Source organism: Melozone crissalis, unplaced genomic scaffold (assembly GCF_028551555.1).
Source record: "Melozone crissalis strain CALT ecotype California unplaced genomic scaffold, PUWL_Pcris_2 ptg000088l_1, whole genome shotgun sequence".
NCBI lineage: Eukaryota > Metazoa > Chordata > Aves > Passeriformes > Passerellidae > Melozone > Melozone crissalis.
This window is the reverse complement of record NW_026535865.1, coordinates 1,087,404-1,107,799: the sequence shown is the minus strand read 5'-3', so window position 1 is coordinate 1,107,799 and position 20,396 is coordinate 1,087,404.

The window sequence follows — 20,396 nt, the reverse complement described above, 5'->3', positions numbered from 1 at the left end:
CTTTACAGTACTCAAATGACCCAGATAATAAAGATTTGCTTGTATATTATGAAACTAACAGGTAATAAAAGCTGTGCCCCTATCCAGGCTGACATCAGTTATGTGCCCATGAACAGCCAGTTCCACTTGTGCCCTGAGGTGCCCAGCTGGGATTGGATCTCTCAGAGAGCACCTGAGGGAGAGCAGAGCACCTTGCAAGTTGCAGGTCCCTGACAGCCCTGCAGGGCTCCTGTCCCATCAACATCTGCTCTGCTCCAGTCTGAAACAGGGCCCAGCATGGTGCTGAGATCATCAGAGAGCTGAGGTGTGTGCTGGAATTCAATGCCCTCCCCATCCCACAGCAGCCCTGCATTTCCCTGCTGCAGGCTTGGTCTCCAGCACAGCCATGGAGGCTCTTTGGGCTCTGGGCTGTTCCTGCAGCCCCCAGGGGCAGCTGAGCTCTGCCTTTGGCACAGTCAGGCCTGGCCAGCGCAGGCCATGCTCAGCAATTGTGTGTGCCTGGCCTTGCTGTCAGCCCCGGCAGCGGCTGCGTGGCCCCTTTGTGGCCCTGTGCTGGCCCAGCCATGGTGGCCCAGCCCCTGAGCAGGCCCAGCCCAGGCCAGGAGCATTGAGGCTGGGAACGGCCCCTGTGCCGTGGTGCCCACAGCAGCCTTGGGGCTCTGTGCCCCATGGCCTCCCTGCTGGGCAGGCTCTGCCAGCTCCTGCAGAGCCCGTGGCACCTGTGGGGCTGCACAGACAGCCCTGCCCCGGGCTCTGCCGGCCTCTGGGCCAGCAGAGAGGCAGCCAGGGCTGGCCATGGCTGGGAACAGGCCCTGAGCCCTGCAGGAGAATGGAGCTGAGCCACAGCCAAACTCAGCCCAGGCCAAAGGTGAGTTCAGCAGTCAGGGCTGCCAAGGGCTGGGCAGAGAGGCTGGCGGTGACAAATGCTCTGGGCACTGTCCCCATGGCCTCAGTCCCTGGAAAGGGCACAGCAACAGCTGCAGCTGCCACAGGACTCAGCCCCAGCCATGGGGGAAGGTGCTTAGTCAAGGCCAAAGGAGGCTCCCTGGCTGCCCTGCTCCCCTCGGGCTGAGGTGCTGAGAGCTCTGCAGACCCTGCTGCCATCCCATCTGCCCAGGGCACCACAAGAGCCCCGGCCTTGGGGCCCTCAAGAGCTGCTCCTGCTCCAGGCCCAGGGCCCATGCCAAAGCTGGGGCAGCCACAAAGCTGTGCCCATTTCTGTTCATTGCTGCTCTGATGGGGATGGATCCTCAGCCGCTTGGAGGTTGCTGATGAATTTTACTCCTCCAGAGGCCTCCTCTTTCTTGAGCTACTCAGTTGAGGAATTCAGTGAAAAGGGCTATTAAACATTTGTTTCAAACATTTAAACAAGAAAACCCCCTGGGAAAATTTGAAGTTTTCAATTGTTCTGTGGTTACTTAGTCAGATTTCAGAGGTGTATTTAAAGTGAATATGGTATATTGAAAACTAAGCAGAGAGAACTGGTTTTGTCCAGTTTTCTTTTCTTGTTTATAGATTGGTATCAGCAATGTCCAGTTGATATTGGTCCCCAGCACCTCTTGACTTCAGGAATTAAGTGAGAAATGCTCATAAACATTTGTTCAAAACACCCAAAACAAGAAAATCCCATGGGAATAATCTAAGTTTTCAGATCTTCTGTGGTTAATTATACAGATTTCAGAAGTCTATTCAAAGTGAATACACCATATTGAAAACACTGCAGAGAGAACTGTTTTGTCCTGTTTTATTTTCTCCTTTATAGATTGATATCAGTAATCCCCAGTTGATATTGATCCCCAGCACCTCCTAATGCAGTTTGAGCAGATATGAAAATCAAGACCCTTCATGGCTGACAGTCAATCACACTTTGTTCCTACCCCAACCCCACCATTTCTCTCATCCAACCCCTGGCACTCAGAGCAGCTGAGGAATGGAGTCACATCCAGGGGTGTCCCCAGGGCTCCAAACTGGGGCCAGGTCAGTTCAATCTCTTTATTGCTGATCTGGATGAGGCCATCGAGGGCACCCTCAGTCAGTCCCCTGGTGAGCCCAAGCTGGGTGGGAGTATGGCTATGCTGGAGGGCAGGAAGCTCTGCAGAGGGATCTGGACAGGCTGAGCCATGGGCCCAGGACAATTGGATGAGGTTCACCAAGGCCAAAGGCCACGTCCTGCCCTGGGCTCACAACCTCCCCAAATCCCTGGCTGTGCCCTGCCCCTGATCCCCACAGCCTGTCCTGTTTCCTTCATCCCTGCATTGACAGGGACTCTCAGGGACAAGGGAGCTCTGCTCTGGGCATGGAGGGAGGTGCAAGTGCAGCCACTGGAGTGGGAACCACAACTCATCAGGTTTGTGTCCTTTGGGGGTCAGGAACTGGTGAGACTCAGAGGCACAGAAAGTTTCCCTTCATGGCCAACAGACCATAGTTGAAGAGGAAACAATTTAATAACAATCACGCTCTTCCCTGAGCTATGTGCAATGTCCCAGCAGCATCTGATGTTCAATATCCAAAAGTGATTTCCATACTAAAATTAATTTCAGACAAACGGCGTGTTGTGATAGGTATAAACACAATTAAGTTCTTGTATCAGGATGCTCCTTCTGGAGTGTGGGGAAAACGGCTCCAACAATTCCTGATTTGCAAAGCTGTCAGTGGTGGATGGAGAAGGGAGGTCAGGCTGCTCTTGGTGTTGAGGAAATGCTGAAACCAGCCTGACTCATTTCATCTCCTCCTGTCCTGGCTGATCTCCCCTCTTTCCCCTTCCACCCATCGGCTTTTGTCTCCCACCAGCCCCCTGTGAAGAGCCTGGCTCTGTGTTCTCCATCCCCTCCTCGCTGGCACTGCCAGGCTGGGATGAGGAGCCCCTCAGCCTTCCCTGCTCTGGGCTGGACAAGCCCAGCTCCCTCAGCCTCTACTCACAGCCCAAGGGCTCCAGCCCCACCTTGGAGGCCCATCCCAGACCCTGCTCCAGCTGCCAGACATCTTTCTTGCCCTGGGAAACCCAATCCAGGCCACAGTGACCTGGATAATCCCCGTCCTTGATGTCCTGGTCACACAGCCCTGGCCCCTTTTCCCCTGTCAGGCTCTGGGGTGGGTCCTGTGAAACATCCTTTGGTGGAGGCTGTGGCTCCAGGTGGGCCAGGGGGTCCCGGGGGACAGGGACCCTGCTGGGCATGAACAGCATTGGACTTGTTGGGAGAAACTGTGAGAGGGAGCTGGGGCAGAGTGACCAACACAGTGACCTGACACAGCCCTGCTGGGATGTCACACACCCCCTCTGTGATGTCACAGCCTGCTCTGTGATGTCACAGCCCATTCTCCAATGTCACACAGCTGGTCTTGGATGTCACACCAGAGTTGGTGATGTCATAGTCTGCCCTGTGATGTCACAGCTGGCTCTGTGATGTCACAGAGACAGTCTATGATGTCATAGCTGCTCAGTGACCTCACATAACCCACTCTGTGATGTCATAATCCACTCTGTGACCTCATGTTAACAGATGATAAATTGTCTCCACCAGCTGAGCTGACACCTGGAGCTTGTTCTCCACAATCCCAGGCCTATGGAAACGACACAATGCCCATTGTGTGAAAAGGGGAACTGGAAGTTCAGCACCCTCAGTGTCCTGCCAGCTCAGCCAGGCCCACGGGAACATTGGGGTCCACGACCACCAGGGACCACCAGAGAGACCTCCAGGAGAGAAGAACACATGGGTTAAACAGAGGGGAAATATTGTAATGATTTTGGGGAAATGATTATCAAATGTGTGAAAAAAATAGAAAATCACCAAATTTGCAGATGACACCAAGCTGGGTCTGAGTGTGGGTCTGCTGGAGGATAGGAGGGCTCTGCACAGGGCGCTGGACAGGCTGGATCCAGGGCCCAAATCCAACAAGGTGAGGTTTAGCAAGTCCAAGTGCCGGGTCCTGCACTTTGGCCACAACAACCCCTTCAGCACTACAGGCTGGGGACAGAGTGGCTGGACAGCAGCCAGGCAGAAAGGGACCTGCAGGGACTGATGGACAGCAGGCTGGACATGAACCAGCAGTGTGTCCAGGTGGCCAAGAAGGCCAATGGCTCCTGGCCTGGATGAGGAATGGTGTGGCCAGCAGGAGCAGGGCAGGGATTCTTCCTCTGTGCTCAGCACTGCTTGGGCAGCACCTCGAATGCTGTTTGCAGTTCTGGGCCCCCCAATTTAGGAAGAAGATGGAGGGGCTGGAGTGTGTCCAGAGAAGGGCAACAAGGCTGGGGAGGGAGCACAAGAGCTTTGAGGAGTGGCTGAGGGAGCTGAGGTTGTTTATCCTGGAGGAGGCTCAGAGGAGACATGGCAGTGTCAGGGCACAGGTTGGACTTGATGATCTCCAAGGTCTTTTCCAACCTTGCTGATTCTGGGATTCTCTGAAACCACCCTTGGAGCAGCTGTAGAATGAGTCCTGGGCCTCCGCTTGAGAAGCTCCAGCAGCCCAGGTCCCTCAGCTTCTCCTGCCAGCCCCAAAGCCCATCCTGTCAGTCCTGCAGAGCCTCTGCAGCTCCTCCTCACTGCCCCGAACAGGGAGCCCCAGAGCCAGACACAGCAGCCCAGATGTGCCCCCCTGGCCTGGGGTGCCTCTGGCAAGGGAGCAGCACCAGGCACTGCAGGAGCCTGCAGACATTTCCTGCAGCACTTGTAGGATGATCCTGCTCGCCAAGGGACTTCCCATGGAGCCAAGTCAGGAACTGCAATGGGGAGTGGGGCCAGAGAGGAAAGGGCAAACAGGGATGGGCTGTTGTCAGGGGAGGGAGCAGGGGTGGGCAATAGGAAGAAATTAATAAAAGGGAAATGGAAAGAAAGCAAGGGTGAAGCCAAGGAAATGCTCAGGGCAGTTTGGGGGTGGCTGCCAGGCAGCGCTGGCTCTGAGCAACAGCGTCTGCAGTGGCACAGGAAACTCCCAGCTGATGGGAACAAACTTTCTGGCTGACTGCAGAGGCCACGTCAAAGCTGAGTGGTTTCCCTGGTGTCCCCCAGCCCTTGCTGGCCCCTGGGGCTGATGGCATTTGTGCTCCCTCAGGTTCATGTCCCCACAGCAACAGCATGGGGGTGCTCCCCCTGCTCTGTGCAATGCAAACAGGGGCTGCTGAGCCAGTGCTGCCGTGTCTGTGCCTGCAAGGATGGGGCATCTGTGTGAGCTGGGGGAGAGGCCAGGGCTGCAGAGGGGGGATGTTGTTGGCAGCTCCATGAGGACGCTCTGGGACGCTGCCCTGGGCTGTCCAGTGCACTGGGGATGGATCAGCCCCTGCTCTGCTGCTCCTTCCTGTCTGCCCCAGGGCCCTTGCAGAGCACCAGCTGTTGCTGCCCTCAGCGGCCATGGAACCCTCAGGACAAAGCGGTGCCAGGGCTGTTCCAGGTACAATTGCAGTGACACTCCTTGGTGCCACCAGGTGCCATGGCAACGGCCACGGGGACCCGTTCCTTGGTTCGGTGCCATGGCAACCAATGCCCCGAGCCCTTGTGATGGTTGGTGGCCATGGGAAGCTGCCCTGGCCCTTGCTCAGGGCTGGTGTCAGTGCCCAGAGCCAGAGGGAATCCCTTGCTGGGGGCTGTGCCATGGCCACCTGCCCTGTGCCGCACTGGCCGCTCAGGCACCAGGAACCAGCAGCCACCGGCACTGCCAGGGCCAAAGGCCAGGTCAGCCAGACAGAAAGGGACAGGGCTGGGCACTGTTTCCATGGCAACCGGCACTGGGGGGACACCTGGGTCACCTGGCCTGGCAGTTGCCATGGAAACCCCTGGCAGGGACTGAGGGCACAGCCCCTGGCACTGAGACACTGCGGGGCCAGGTGCTGAGCACAGGGCTGAGCATGCAGAGATGGTTTTGTTCTTGCTGAGCTGCAGCACAGCCAAGGCTTGTCCTGCCCCTCGTCCAGCCACGCTGATGAGGGGCTGGGGCTGCGGGGGAGCTGGGCAGGGGACACAGCCAGGACAGGGGACCCCAACTGACCCGGGCACAGCCCAGACCAGAGCACATCATGCTCAGTGTGTGAAGGGGGGAACAGGGAGGAAGGGGGGAATTTTGGAGTGAGGGCTTTTGCTTTCCCAGGGAACACTTAGGCAAGAGGGGGCCCTGCTTCACCAGTGGGCAGGGTCACTACCAAAGGCACAGACACCAACTGAAGGAATTGTGTCATTTATATCATGCACAGCTGCAAAGATTTACAAAAGGATAAGCTCAGCGAAGCACATCATCATTAGCAAAGAATAACAAAAGAAGCTCAGCAATCCATCATAACCCATCATTACATTTTGATGACCAGTCCCTTGGTGAAACACTAGAGGTGTTTGTGACAGACAAAGATTCTGGCTGACTATCAAGGTACACCTTAAAGATATCAGTAGTACTTTAGTGACACTGTTCTTCATTCTTTTTTCTCAATCTCATTCAAATTATGAACAAGAATTCTGTTGCTCATGGAGCTGGCACCTTTTTAATTCCAGAATAATGCCCCCAGGCCCTTTGCTGTTCAGCTTTACCATGCTGTCTGTGGCTAACAAGGCTTGGGGGGCCCTTTCCCCTCTGGCTGGAAGGGGCCAGGTCCCAGTCCCTGAGGGGCACCCAGGCTCCTGGATGAAATTCCTGTGCAAGTCCCTCAGTGTCACAGCAGCCTTCACATGAAGCCTCGTGGATCAGAGCATTTTCCAAAGGGGCCCCTGGGGCAAACAGGGAGATCTGGTCTGGCAGGATGTGTAAAACAATATCCTGACAGATCTACTTGTTCTCACACAGAATCCTTGGCTGCAGGGACACATTCCCATTGTTCCTGCCCAGGTTTCAGGACTCAGAGTTGTCTTTCCTAGCAGCTGCTCCTTCAGCCGCCTCGGGAGGGCCTTTTGGCCTCCGGACCCACACTCTGGCTCCTTTATTAGGGCTGCTGGATCCAAACCCTTTATCTCCACAAACGGTGGTGACTGGAGCTGGATCTCTATTTTTCACAATCGTTCTTAAAATTGCAAGATCAACAATTGTGCTACCCTGTCATGGGGTTGAATAATCCAATCCTGGTCACTATTGTTTAACAGAATTACTGTATTTTCTCCTGGATATTCTGCATCATTTCCTCCTGCCATGACAGGAACACTTTGCAAGGCCAAGCTCCAAGGGAGCAGTTACCAAAGCAAAGCGTCCTGGAGGAATCTGAATTCCTGTTTCAGTATTGATAGCTCTCATTTGATTTGAATTTCTCCTAATGAATTCCAATGCATGAAGGCCCAGCCCTGCAGCCTCTGGGCTGGCCCTGCCGCCTCTGGGCTGGCCCTGCCAGGGGCCATCACAGCCAGAAAAATTTCCCAGGCAGCCTGTTGGGAATTTAGCTGCTAGAGACTGGAAAAATACAAAACCGTGGCTAATTCCAAGTTCTGCACCTGCTAGATAGCGTGTCCTTGGGCCTAGCTGTAGTATAATAACAAATAGTGAAAGAGACATGAGAAAAGAGAGATGTAACTCCTAAGGAATGAGGATGAGTTCATGGTATAGTTTAACCAGTAGATTGCTTGGCTTACAGAATATTCATAAACTTATTATTTGCTGTATAAGTGTTTGATGCTTTCTTCAATAAACTGGAGACTGGTGATGAACCATCTGGTGTCCTGGTCCCCTTCCACGACAAATGGTTGACCCCGAACGCTGACCCCTCGTCTCGACTAAAAGAAAAAGGGGGAGAACACGCCACGGTCGAGGAAGTTGGAGCTGGGTCCCGTTTGCAGCCGGGACGGTGCCGGAATTTTGAAGCACCCTTGGGGTTCACATTGGTGACTCAAGCCATTTATGTGCTGCCAGAGTCTGGAAAGCTGCAAGAGCGCTCACGAAAGAGGTATGAAAAAGCAAGCAGCATTTAAGTTATTCGCTGCATATCTAGAATGGCAAGGGATAAAGGGGATAGATTTGTTATTAGCCTATGGATACGCTGAAGAATTTTCCTTAACCCTCATAAGGTCTATGAACTCTCGGAATGGAGAAAATCTGGGGATATACTATGGGAAGCAGTGTTAGAAGATGATAAGTCAGCAAAGAAACCGAGCAAGCCATGGCGGTTGATATACAATACACTTCAGCATGTCTCTGAGTGCAAAGCAGCAGCTATGGCTCGGGACGCCTGCGAGGCTGTGCTGCTCCGAACTCGGCATGGGCGCTCCGCCATGGGGAGCAGCCGCGGCGAGCGGCCGCCTGGAATATTACACTGCAGCGGCAGGGAGAGCGGAGGCAGCCGCGGGGGGAGTGACTGGAGCCGCTGCGGGGGGAGCGACCCGACCAGTGGTGTCTGCAGTGCACGCTGTGATTCAGCCCCGCCGCAGAGACTGTGAAAGACAAATCAGCGTAGTGAATGCGGGAGTCAAATTTTGGCCGAATTGGCTTAGCATCCGTTATGCTGTCTTAAAATCACCTGTATTAACAGAGACTTTAAATATCAGAAGCCCAAATAACTCAGTCGGTGGAACATCAGACTCTAAAATTATATTTTGAAAAATTTAAAATTGTTAAAGATGTGTAAAAGTGATTGTAGAAGTAAGATGTAATGACTGTTTTTTGTATTTTTTAAGCTTTGTTTAGATGTGATAGTTGTAAAAGCAAACACTGAATTCAAAAGAATTATTTCACAGGTATACCTTGAATAAACTTCTTATGTTTAAGTGTATTTAAGTATAAAAATGCTGCAGAAAACACATGAAAAAAGTTATTTTAGCGTAATATTTTAGAATCAGGCCTGTAAGTAAGTTATAGTAAATGCTATATTTTATATTTATAGTAAGTTTTATCTGTCGCTAAGTAGCTTAAGTTAAATTATCTATTAAGTGCCATTAAATGTTAAATACTGTTAAGTTCGAAGTCTGTTAAGTTTAAATTATATTAGGTTTAAGTTATGTAGAATTTAAAGTCAGTTTTGTTATAGTTAAGTTTTGTTAAAATTAAGAGATTTTACATATAAGTTCTGTTGATTTAAAAATTTGTTAAGTTTAAGTAAAGATAAGTTTAAGTAATGCTAAGTTTTATTAAGTTTAAATATTTTAAGTTTAAGTATTTTAAGTTTAGGTACTATTAAGTTTAAGGAGCGTTAGATAGATTTATGCTTTTATGATAGACGTTTGTTTTATGACTTGTGTGCAAAGTGTTGTTGTGAACATCAGAGAAACTTTAGTTAAAAGAGACAATCAGAAGCATTTGTGAGTAAAAGCCGTTTCTGTTGGAAGTATATTTGCTGTTTGAGAATAGAAAGCAAACTTACCAAGCAAACGATGCAGATGAAACCTGCGCACATGTTATTTCTTTAGCTTATTTTTGTGGGTTGTATTAGCACACCTGAGTTTGGTTTGAGCCTTGTAGCACATAAAATTCTTTTTGTATTTGTCGTATAACATATCCTATAAATAGTGATAGCCTTTTTGGTTTGTTTTCCTAGCTTAGGTCCCTTATAAGAGAGAAACCTTGCTAGCTGAAAATATTGCTTAGTTATTAGAATTGCCTATTCTTATGTTGCAAAGACTGTAACACAGTTAGCCCATAGAATTTTGTTTTTTCTAAAAAATAAAAACAGGGGAGATGTTGGGAATTTAGCTGCTAGAGACTGGAAAAATACAAAACCGTGGCTAATTCCAAGTTCTGCACCTGCTAGATAGCGTGTCCTTGGGCCTAGCTGTAGTATAATAACAAATAGTGAAAGAGACATGAGAAAAGAGAGATGTAACCCCTAAGGAATGAGGACGAGTTCATGGTATAGTTTAACCAGTAGATTGCTTGGCTTACAGAATATTCATAAGCTTATTATTTGCTGTATAAGTGTTTGATGCTTTCTTCAATAAACGGGACCTGTGATGAATCACCTGGTGTCCTGGTCCCCTTCCTACGACAGCAGCCCAAGTCTCACTGCCCATGGTTGGATTTGCAAATTGGGGGCAGCCGTGCACAGCCAGGGGGTTTCCATTTCCCCCGTGGGCCATTGTTAAGGGCATGGAGCACATCTGGGAGATGGGTTCTCCATGGGCAAAGATTCCCATCTCCTCATTTTTCCAACTGCTCTTTTAACAACCCCTTCACCCTTTCAACCAATCCTGCAGCTTGTGCATAGTCTGGTACATGAAAAACCCTGCAGGCAAAAATCACAGTATTTTTCACAGGAACAGACAAAGCACTCTGCATCACAGTGTCAGCACACCCTGTAAAAATCGCCAATTTCCTCCCTTCCTCCTTTTCCATTGTATACAATCTCACAAAGTTGACCACTGACATTAGGGTCCTGGCCAATCCTGTTCTGTAGGGTATTTCGTGTTACATCACTGAGGAGCCAAAGCTACCAAATTAGTATTCTCTGCACTACTTCATATCATTATTATTTTTTATGTAGATATAGATACTGATATACATATAGACAGATAAATAAAAACATATATATATATACATAATACATATATAAATACATATATTAAGATCTTATTATATTATAAATCTGTATATAGTTATTTATTATATTGATATTTCACTTGCAAAAATGCATCTGAGGTCAAGATTAAAACCTTCTTCTGTTGCTCCATGTGGGAGCATTCCAACAATAATTGCTCCTCCTGAAGGTGCTGTTTCCGATGTACTCTCAACAAATTCATCTTTGTCTGCCCAAACCCACAAGGTCTTTTCTTTTCCCATATGCAATTTTTGGATGCATTTGAAGACATCCAGGGGTGCAGCTTCTTTTACCCAACTGCCCCACTGCTCCCATGGGGCTCCGACCTCAGCCCACTCCAGAGCCAGGGAACTCCAGGGAAGGGCTTCCCAGCTGGGAATTTCTGATGGGACTGATTCCTCACATTGACACTGAACAAGTGACATTTTGTTGGCATCTGGCCAGACTGTGCCAGTTTTGTTTTACCAGTGAGCAGGGTCAGCACCAAAGGCACAGACTCCAACTGAAGGAATCAGTGTCATTTCCTGCAGTTCAGAGCAGCAAAGAATCACAACAGGAGCTCAGCAATGCACCCAACCATCCCCACCAAAGATTGCAGCAGTAATTAAGAAAGATCCAGCAGCATTTACCCTCAGCCTTTACCATCCCCCAGACCCACACAGCAGCTGGGGAAGCTGTCACAGCCAAGGGCTGCAGAGCCACTCCTGGGCACTGGGAATTCCTGCAGGTGCCTCCAGCCCCAGGAGAGGCTCCAACCCCGCTGGGAGAGGGCCCAGCTGTGACAGTGCTGAATGAACAAACTGACAGCACTGCTAGTGTGGCAACATCTGCTTTCATCCTCCTCTTGGGTCCCTCCCAAAGCCTGGCCAGGGCTCAAGGAGGAATCAAGGGAGGTGACGTGACTTTGACCATACAGCCCCAAACAAGGCCAGATGTCAGATTTCATGGCCTTGTCTGGCTTCTAAATACGCATAAAGGTCAAGACATGTTTCACTAAGGAGTGGCTACATCTAGCTGAGTGCTAATGACCATGCATATTTCATTAGGGAGCAGATACAAAGATAACCTTTGGTTGGAAGGTTCATCCAGAGGCCACCTTTGGCTCAGGGCCTGCTGTCCAGGCCTCACTCAGGGCTGGTGTCCAGGCCTTGGCACTTCAGGGACGTGGTTTACTGCTGGGCTTGGCACTGCTGGGTGAGCGGCTGCACTGGCTGAGCTCAGAGGGCTTTTCCAACAGAAAGGATTCTGTGATTCCATGATTATATCCACTGCATTCAGCTGGGGCTATTTTAGCAGCATTACTTTGCTCCAAAAGTTCTGTCTTGCCCAGCTCCTGTGGCCTGAGGCTGCAGCTCCTTCAGCTCCTGGTGCTGAGCTGCTCATGCTGAACGAGACGACTCAGACAGAAGAACACAGTCCATGCAATTCCTTCTGGGACACGGAGAGGGGAGGCTGTGCAAACAGGAGCATTGTTTGCTGTGGCCTCCTCTCTGCCCTTCACGCCTTTCAGCGCTTTGAACCAGCCAAGAGCTTTCTCCAAGACTGCAATGGAGTAGCTGTTCCTGCTCCCAGGCCTGGCTCTCTCCAGTCTCTGCTCTTGCCTGGTTCTGTCCCTCTTGCTGTGCCCTCTGTTCCCCCAGGGCTCGCTTGCTGCTGCCCAGGACTGTGGCACTGGCACAGATCCAGTGCTCCAGAGCCTCCTTTCTGTGCCCTTGGAGCTGCCTGGGCACAGCAGCCTTTTCCATCTGGAAGCTCCCCATGGACAGGGAGTGCCCAGCTCCGTTCCCTGCACAGCCTCCAGGAGCCCAGGGCTGCCATCTCCAGTCCCTGCTGGCACTGGGGGCTCCCAGGTGCCTCAAGCTGCTGTGACACCTCTGCAAACGGGAGGGAAGAGGGGCAGGGGCTGTGCTGAAAGTCAGCTCCATTTACTGCTGCTGCTGCTGCTGCTGCTGCTGCTGCTGTGGGGTCATTTGTGCAGCCCTGGCCCAGAGTCAGGGATCAGATCCTGCCAGTCTCTTCCAGCCCTGGCTGCTCAGAGTTTGGGCCTTGGAGCCTCAGGTGGCCAAAGGCAGCTGCTGCTGGTCCCTGTGTGTGCCCGTGTTCAGCAGTGCTGCTCCATCAGTCTGTGCCCAGCAATGGGGAAAAGCCTCAGCCCTGCAGGGCCAGGAGCTGATGGGCTCTGCCTGAGCAGCTCAGCCAGCAGGAAGGGAGATGCTCCACACGGGAACCAGGAGCAAAGGAGATTCCTTTTGTAGGACATGTTTTCTATTGAAAGGAAAAAAAAAGGAAAAAGTAAGAAAAAACTATATAAAATGTGAAAGATAAAAACAAAACCCAAGTATGCAGTGAAAAATCTTCTCTAACTTTGAATTAAGAGATAACTGATCTTTTGAAAGAGAACTCAGTAATTTACTTTGTAAATGTGCTGATGGCATGGATCTATCTTACTGACCTCAGCAGTCTTTTTAAAAAGTTTTTGGGGATTGTTTCCAATATTGTTATTTTAAATTGTGGTCAAAGCAAGAGGAAATTGCTTTGTGCCCTTCCAGCTCCAAGCAGGACTGGGAATGGAAACCCTGTCAAAGCCCAAATCCTTTAGAAGATGACCTTCCTTCTCAGCCTGGGAAAGAGCTGCACATACCCTTTCAAACTGTCAGGGATTTCTCAGAGACACAAAGTCCCACTTACAGCTTTTTGCTCTGGTCTGGAAGTGCAGAAGAGCAATTCTCCATCCATCAGCTCCAGACTGCACTCCCTCAGGAACACGGCCTTCTCGCCAGCTTTGGCCCACTCGTGGCACTTCTAGAGGAGGAAGAAAGTGCAAGTGCACAATTCCAGCCAATAAAGAAGGAAGAATGGGACAGACAAAACACCCTGTACAGATCCAGGCGTTCAGCCGGGACTGTGGAGAGTTTGAGTCCTTGCCAGTTGGATGTGTGTCCCCAGCTGCAATCTCTGGGCCTGCAGCAGAGTCTCACTCACCTGCCAACGCAGAAAGCTCAGGCACTGTGCTCGCATTGGGCTCGTCTGATGCAAAGCTGTCAGAGCAATGTGAGGGCAGAGCCAGCCCAGCTGGGCCCAGGGCTGAGCCCAGCAGAGCCCTGGCAGAGCCCAGAGCAGCCTCAGCACCCGCAGAGCCCAGCTGCAAGGAGAAAAAGCAGAAAGTGCCCGTCAGCTGAGGGCTCCTGTGCCCTTGTGCCAAGGCCTGCGGTGCCCAGGCCATGCTGGCTGTGCCCAGAGCTGTGCCCAGAGCTGCCCATCCCTGCTGCCTTTGGCACAGAGCAGGAGGGCAGGACATGTGCCCAGCCTGCAGCCAGCCACGGCACATCCAGCTCTCAGCAGCTGCCCAGAGCAGGATGCTCCTGTGCTCGCTGCCAGCTCCCAAAAGCTCTGATCCCACCCTGCCAAGCACACAGGGACCCACCTCACGCCACCCAGAGCTGGAAGAAAAGCTGCTCCCAAACCATGGCCTCAGCCTTCTCCAAGGGCACGGCCCATCCACGCCACAGCTGCTCCCAAGCACTTCCCCATCCACACTGGACCATCTGGAACACTTCCTATGGAAAAACAAACAACACATTATTGAAAAGAGATTAGATACAAAAAGGGAAAACAAGAAAAAAGGGAAAAACTCTTATGTCTGTCAGGGCCTTGAGGAAGGCCCAACTCCTACATGGTATGGAAAAACCCAACCATGGGTGAGGGAAGCCCACATTTTCTCTCTTCCCCCCTGCACTGCCCCCCAAAATCACAGTGATCCCAAAACAAACAAGGGCTGCTTATGGCCTCTGACAGCCAATTGCTCAGGGCTTGCCAGCGCCCTAGCCCCTCAGGGACTGCCCCAGCCCGGCCAAGCTGCCCGGCAGCAGCGCCGCAGCCCCACAGCAGCTCCAGAGCAGCCCCATCCAGAGGCACCTGGGAGCCCTCAGCAAGGCAGCCAGCAGCACACGGGCAGGAGGACACGGATGGCGCTTCCTGCCTGGCACAGGGCTTGTGGCCATCTCCAGGCACCGCTCTGGTAGGGATCCCCACAGCCCTGGCCCACTCGCTCTGTCACAAGCACAAAGGCTTCAGCAGAACCACCAGAGGCCAAGGGGCTTCTGGCCATTTCCCCTTGCCCACTGCACACCTGGGCAGCTGGCTGAACACGAGCACCCTTTGCCCCCTTCAGGGTCTCACCACCCCTCAGCCTGCTGTGCTGCTGAGCACAAGCACCCTTTGCACCCTTTCCTGCTTCTTGCCCTGCAGACCCTGGGCAGCAAAGAAAAGCTCCTGGCAGTCTGTGTATCATAACACATTCTAGAATTGAGTTATTTACAATAATCTATAATATATAAAAATATATATAATAACATATACTCTATATTATTTATTTACAATCTAGATAAAAAATGGAAAAGAAGAAAAGAAAAATATTCAAGAAAAGGAAAATTACCCCTGGCTCAGGTTGCCCCAGCAAAGACAGCCTCCCAGATCAGCTCTCCTCCTCAGTCATCTGGCAGTGCAGCAGCCGAGCCCCGACAGGCGAGGCCGAGCCCTCCATGCCCTGCGCAGCTGATCGTGCAGCCTCCGGAAGATGGAATATCGCCCACGCTGTATTGCCAGGAGGACATGCAGTGTTTCAAGCACCAGCTGTGACACGGCACTGCTCGTGTCCTCAGTCAGGGGTTCCAGGGCTGCAAGAGAGAGGAACAGAGGCACGGTCAGAGCCAGATCTGCGGGGACGCGAGGAGAGGCCCCTGCCAGGGCCATCCCAGCCGGCTCTTGCCATGGCCAAGAGGGAGCAGGGAGCAAGGGGATCAGCCCGAAGCTGCTGGCCACCAATGGCCACACGTGGCCCTGAAATCTCAGGGGGCTCTGCCCACGGGAGCAGAGCCCTCCGCAGCCAGGGCAGGGCTTGCAGCTCACCCCGCCAGCCCCCGCGCTCAGCCCGCTGCCCTCACTCACTCACCGCTGCACATCAGCTGCAGCTCTTGCTGCTGCTCCCTCAGGTGCTGCCTGGCCACGCCTGTGAACACAGAGGCTGTCACGGCGCCAGCGGCACAGCGCCCTGCCAGTGGCGCTGCCGGTGATGCGGCCACATGGGCTGCTGGCCCAGCCAGGCTCAGCCCGGGCTCTTGCCGCACGCTGCCGCCCAAGGGCACGGCTGCCAGAGGGCGGCAGCAGCAATGCCCAGACCAGGCGGGGCTCCACGGCGCCGGGCCCGGCTGGCGCTGCCGGGGCAGCAGGCGGGGCCGGGGCCGAGCTGCGGCGGGCCGGGGAGGGGAAGGGCAGCCCGGGCTCGGGACTCACCCATGAACCTGACGGCTGCCTCTCGCAGGGGCTCCTGTGGGCTCTGCAGGTAGCGCAGGGCCCGGCGCAGGTGCTCGGCCGCTTGGCTCCTGTCCTCTGCCAGCTGCAGAGAGCGGCAGGAGGGAAGGGTTGGCGCGGGCTCAGCCCCTGGGCCGGGTGCTGCCTGCGCCCAGCCCCGGCCTCCCCTGGCCGCACAGCCCTGAGGCGCGGCCAGCAGCCGCTGGCCAAGGGCTCCCGAGGGCAGGGGGCAGAGGGCCGGCTGCTGCCCGGGGAGCCACGGTGCCGCCCTGCAGCCCAGCGGGGCCGGGGCTCCATGGGTACCCGGCTCGGGCCCATGGGACCCTGGAGAAGAGCCCGCATAGCCTCTGGGTGCAGCAGCAGGCAGGGACACAGCTGCCCGCCCCACACACTGAGCACCGCTCTCAGGGGCCTTCTCCAGGCTGAGGCTGGGACTTGCAGGCCATCCTTACCAGGAGCTCAGCGAACTTCGAGAGTTTCTCTTTCTTCACAGTTTTTTCAAGATCTTTCCTTTTCAGGAACTTGACCGCACAAAGCAGAGTTTCCTGAGAAGTCTGGAGAGCAGTAGGGATGCGGACATGGCCCCACAGCTCAGGGCATAGGAGCCACAGCCTGGAGGAGGAGGCAGGGCAGGAGGCAGCCGAGCCCCCTCCCAGGGGGACAGCAGCAGCCCACGAGTCCTACCTCTGCCACACGCAGATTCTCATCATGGCAGTGGAAGAGCAGTGGGAGCAGGCTCTCACACACTTGTGTCATCAGGGGCGTTTTTCCTTCTTCTTCTACAGCAGACATCAAGGTTTGAAAGACAGTCATGGAGAGCTGCTGCACCTGGTTGTCACCCTGCAGAACAGGAAGGCAGCAAGAGCTCAGCAGCAGCTGACTCTGGCCCACAATGGCACAGGCCTGCATCTCCACGGGGCACCAAGTGTCCGGGCAGCAGCCAGTGGCTGTGGCTGGGGGCACAGAGCCTTACGCTGTCAAAGAGTGGCAGGAACACCTTAGCCAGCTGCACAGCCATGGGGCTGGGTATTGGGGCACCATTATCCAGGAACAGATAGTCCAGTAGCATGGTAGTCACCCTGACCTGCAGGAGCTCCACGAGCCCTTCAGTCAGGCCCCGCATTCTTTCGGCCTGCGTGGAAGGCAAGTTTGTGAAAGGCCACCCTGCTGCCGCAGGGCCCAGAGGCCAAAGGCCTGTCCTGAAGCACTGGAGCAGCTGAAGCGGGAGGCAGGAGAGCTGGGAGCAGCTGCCCCAGCGCCCAAAGCCCAGGCAGGGCCGAGTGACTGTGTTGCCCGGCCCCACGCTGCCTGCACAGCTTCAGCCACTGCCCCCTTCTCACCAGCGGGGAATGGTCCCTGCGCGGGAGGAGGGCCCTGAGCAGCTGGCTGCCAATGTCTGCGCGCTCCCTCCGCAGCCCCCTTGACAAGACATCCATGATGCTGTCCCTGCAGTCCCTCAAGTCCAGGCACTCGAGGACATGAAAGGCACAGGGCAGTGACAGGGGAGCCAGCCGGCAGGAGCCCGGAGCCACACAGGGCCGGGCCCAGGCAGCAGCGCAGGGCACAGGCACCGTCCCAGGCGTCTGTGGTGACAAGAGGGCAGAGAGCTGGGAGGCAGCTCAGCCAGGCAGTGCTGACCATCAGGCTCACCTCAGCAAGGAATGCCAGGGCAGGGAAATCCCAATATGGCATCTCTGTGCTGAGCATCTCAAGAAGGCAGCATAAGATGCTTTTACACAAGGGCCTGGATGCATGGCGCATCTCCCTGGAAGGCAGAAAATGGCATTAAGACCCTGAGCTGGCGGGGGTGGGGGAAGCTTCTCCCAGCACTGACTCACACGGTTCTTGTCTTTCCCCACCACCCTGCCAGGGGACCTGGGCCCTTTGAGATGTGGCTGCTTCTAGGCACCCTCCTTTCCCAGTCTTTTCCAGTCTGCTTGGCTGTCCCTCGTCCCTTTGGCCCCAGCCATGGGGACTGTGTGGGACAGCTCAGGCATGGGGCACAAATGCCAGTAGCAATGGGGAGAAGGGGGGTCTCACCTGGCCAGCAGAGCCACGGCAGAGTGGTGGGTATCGACGCAAAGCAGCGTGTCCCAGCCACACTTGCCATCCATTGACACCACCACCTGCTCACACTGGAGAAGGCAGAGCAGGGACTTCAGGGTCTGCACTGCAAACCTGTGTGCAGAGAGCAAATCCCAGATCACGCTGGGAGCAGTAGCTCCTTCGCAGGCCACATGGCAGGGACACGAGTGGCATGGAGCACCTGTTGGGGCTGGTGGCAAGGCCGTGCTCTTCCTGGCATTTCTTCCAGAAGGTATCCACCTCCTCTGGCATCTCTTCTGTGCTGAAGAACACTTGGAAGAGCAGATGCACAAACAGGTGAGGGAAATCCAGTGTCACTACACGTGGGACACGGGGCTCCTGGAGGATCTTCCACATCACCACGGTTGCCTGCAAGGGACAAAGCCCCCTGAGACAGCACTCAGTGCCGAGGTGTGCATGTGGCAGGGCCCGAGTGTGGCAGGGAGAGGCCCGGAGAGACCTTGGCAGGGGGGAGCACGGGGCCTGGTGGGCCTGAAGCTGCCCCTGGGCCAGGTTTCAGGCCAGTGCCTGAGTCAGGGAGATGCAGTGGGGGAAGGAGGATGGAGAGCTCTGGAGAGGGAGCCTTGGGGCCAGCAAAGGCCAGTGTCAGGAACTCACAGCCAGGACAAAGACACCCGTTTCATCCCCATCGGATGTACATGTGCTGTGCTCTGGCCAGCTCCCCAGCACATCCAGGAGGATCAGCTGCACTGGCTCCGCAGTCCTGGGTGAGCACATGATGCTCTTCCACATGGTGATGGCAGCTCTGCGGGGTTAGAGCTCTGTCTCAAGAGGGTCTCAGACACAGCACCGTGGCCTGGGCATCCCTAGGGGCCTGGACTGACTGCCGGCTCTGCCTCTGCCCGCTGGCCCTTGCCAGCAGCAGCCAGGCAGCCCAGCCCTGTGGGGACAGAGCCCCGAGGGGCGGCAAGGGAGCATGGCAGCAGGCTTGGGGGCTGACATGCCAGGGCTGGGAGAGGCAGAAGCCAGAGGGCCCTGGAACTCTCTGTTGGTCACACACCTGGGACAGGCTGTACAGGCTGATGGGCGGGGGAGGCCTGAGCCCTGCGGGCAGGTGGGCCCCATACCTGTCACAGGACGGGGCCACACGCAGGAGCGTCACCACTGCGTCATCCGGGTGTGCTTTGGTGAGATTCAGCAGGGCCTTGTCCAGTCTGTGCTCGGCAGAATCACTGGCCACGAGCCACTGGTGGATGAACCTCACCATGGTGGGCACCTGGAGAAGGCACGGGTAGACTTGGAAAGCTGCCAGAGGGTGTCATGTGCCCAGCTGCCCCAGAAAAGTACTTCCCTTGCCACCACACTGCCATGGCCTCAAGGCTTACAGTAAGCAGCAGGCGTGGCTTCGGAGGCCAAGCAATTGCTGGGAGGATGGAAGCCAGGCCACAGGCTGCTTACTTGCTTTGGACTGGAAGGACCCTCCTCCACAAGCATATCCAGCAGGGCAGCACTGGTGTTGGTTTTGAAGATGGGCGGGTACGCTCTGAGCACAGTGCCCATGACGCTGGTCTCTTCCTCCCGAATCCTCTTCATGAATTTGCCAACCATCTGTAGCAGAAGGGCAAGAAGCCGGGGATGTTGCATGGAGTGCTCCACACACGGTGCTGGGCTGAGCAGGGACAGCAGGCCCAGCCCAGGTGGGGGTGGCTGCAGGTACCTGCGCTGTTCTTCGGAAGAGGTCACAGCTGCGTTCCTGCTCTTGTGTCTTGTCCAGGGCTGCATCTGGCAAAGAGCGAGCGCAGCCAGAGCTGAGGGGCTGCGGGAGAGGCCGGAGAACACAGCCCAGCCCTGCACTGCCCAGGCAGGGAGAGCCCCGGGATGCTCCAGGGGGATGGAGTGCAGCCCCTGCGGAGGGTCTGCCCGGTCCCTCTTCTGTCCTGTCCGTGGGCATTTCCCCAGGGGATGGGATGGGATGGGATGGGATGGGATGGGATGGGATGGGATGGGATGGGGCCAAGTTGGCTGCAGGCTCCAGCCCTGCAGCCCAGCTCTGTCACTCACCCTCCTGCGGTGGATTGAATGGCACCACCTCTTCAGTCTCCTGTGCTGGGGCATCTCCAGGGCCTTCTTCCTCCTCCTCCTTCACCCAGGCCAGCTTGGGCACTCTCGGGGCTCTCTGCTCCATGGCTGTGCCTGGAGCGCGCCCCAGCAGCGATCCCAGCCGGTGCCGCTCCTGCAGGGCCTCCTGCGCCTTCCCTGCGGGCGGGACGCGGCTGTCAGCGCTCGGCCCGGGGCCAGCAACGGCCCCCGAGCGCCCCTCACCCGCCCCGGGCCGGCCATGCCCAGGCGTTCCATCTTCGGAACGCGGCACGGGAGGCTCGGGGCCGGCGGCCGCGCTGCCGAGCGGCGGAGCTCGGGCCGGGGAAGCCGCAGCGGAGGCGGCGGGAGCGGCCGCGCCGCCTGTGTCCTCCGCGGGCCGCGGGAGGAGCCGGGGCCGGGGCCGGGCTCGGGACTGGAGCCTGCCTCGGGTCCGGAGCCGGGCCAGGCGGAGCCGAAGGGCGGCGATGCCGCCCCCGCACCCGGCACTGATGCCCGCCCGGCAGCGCCACCGCCA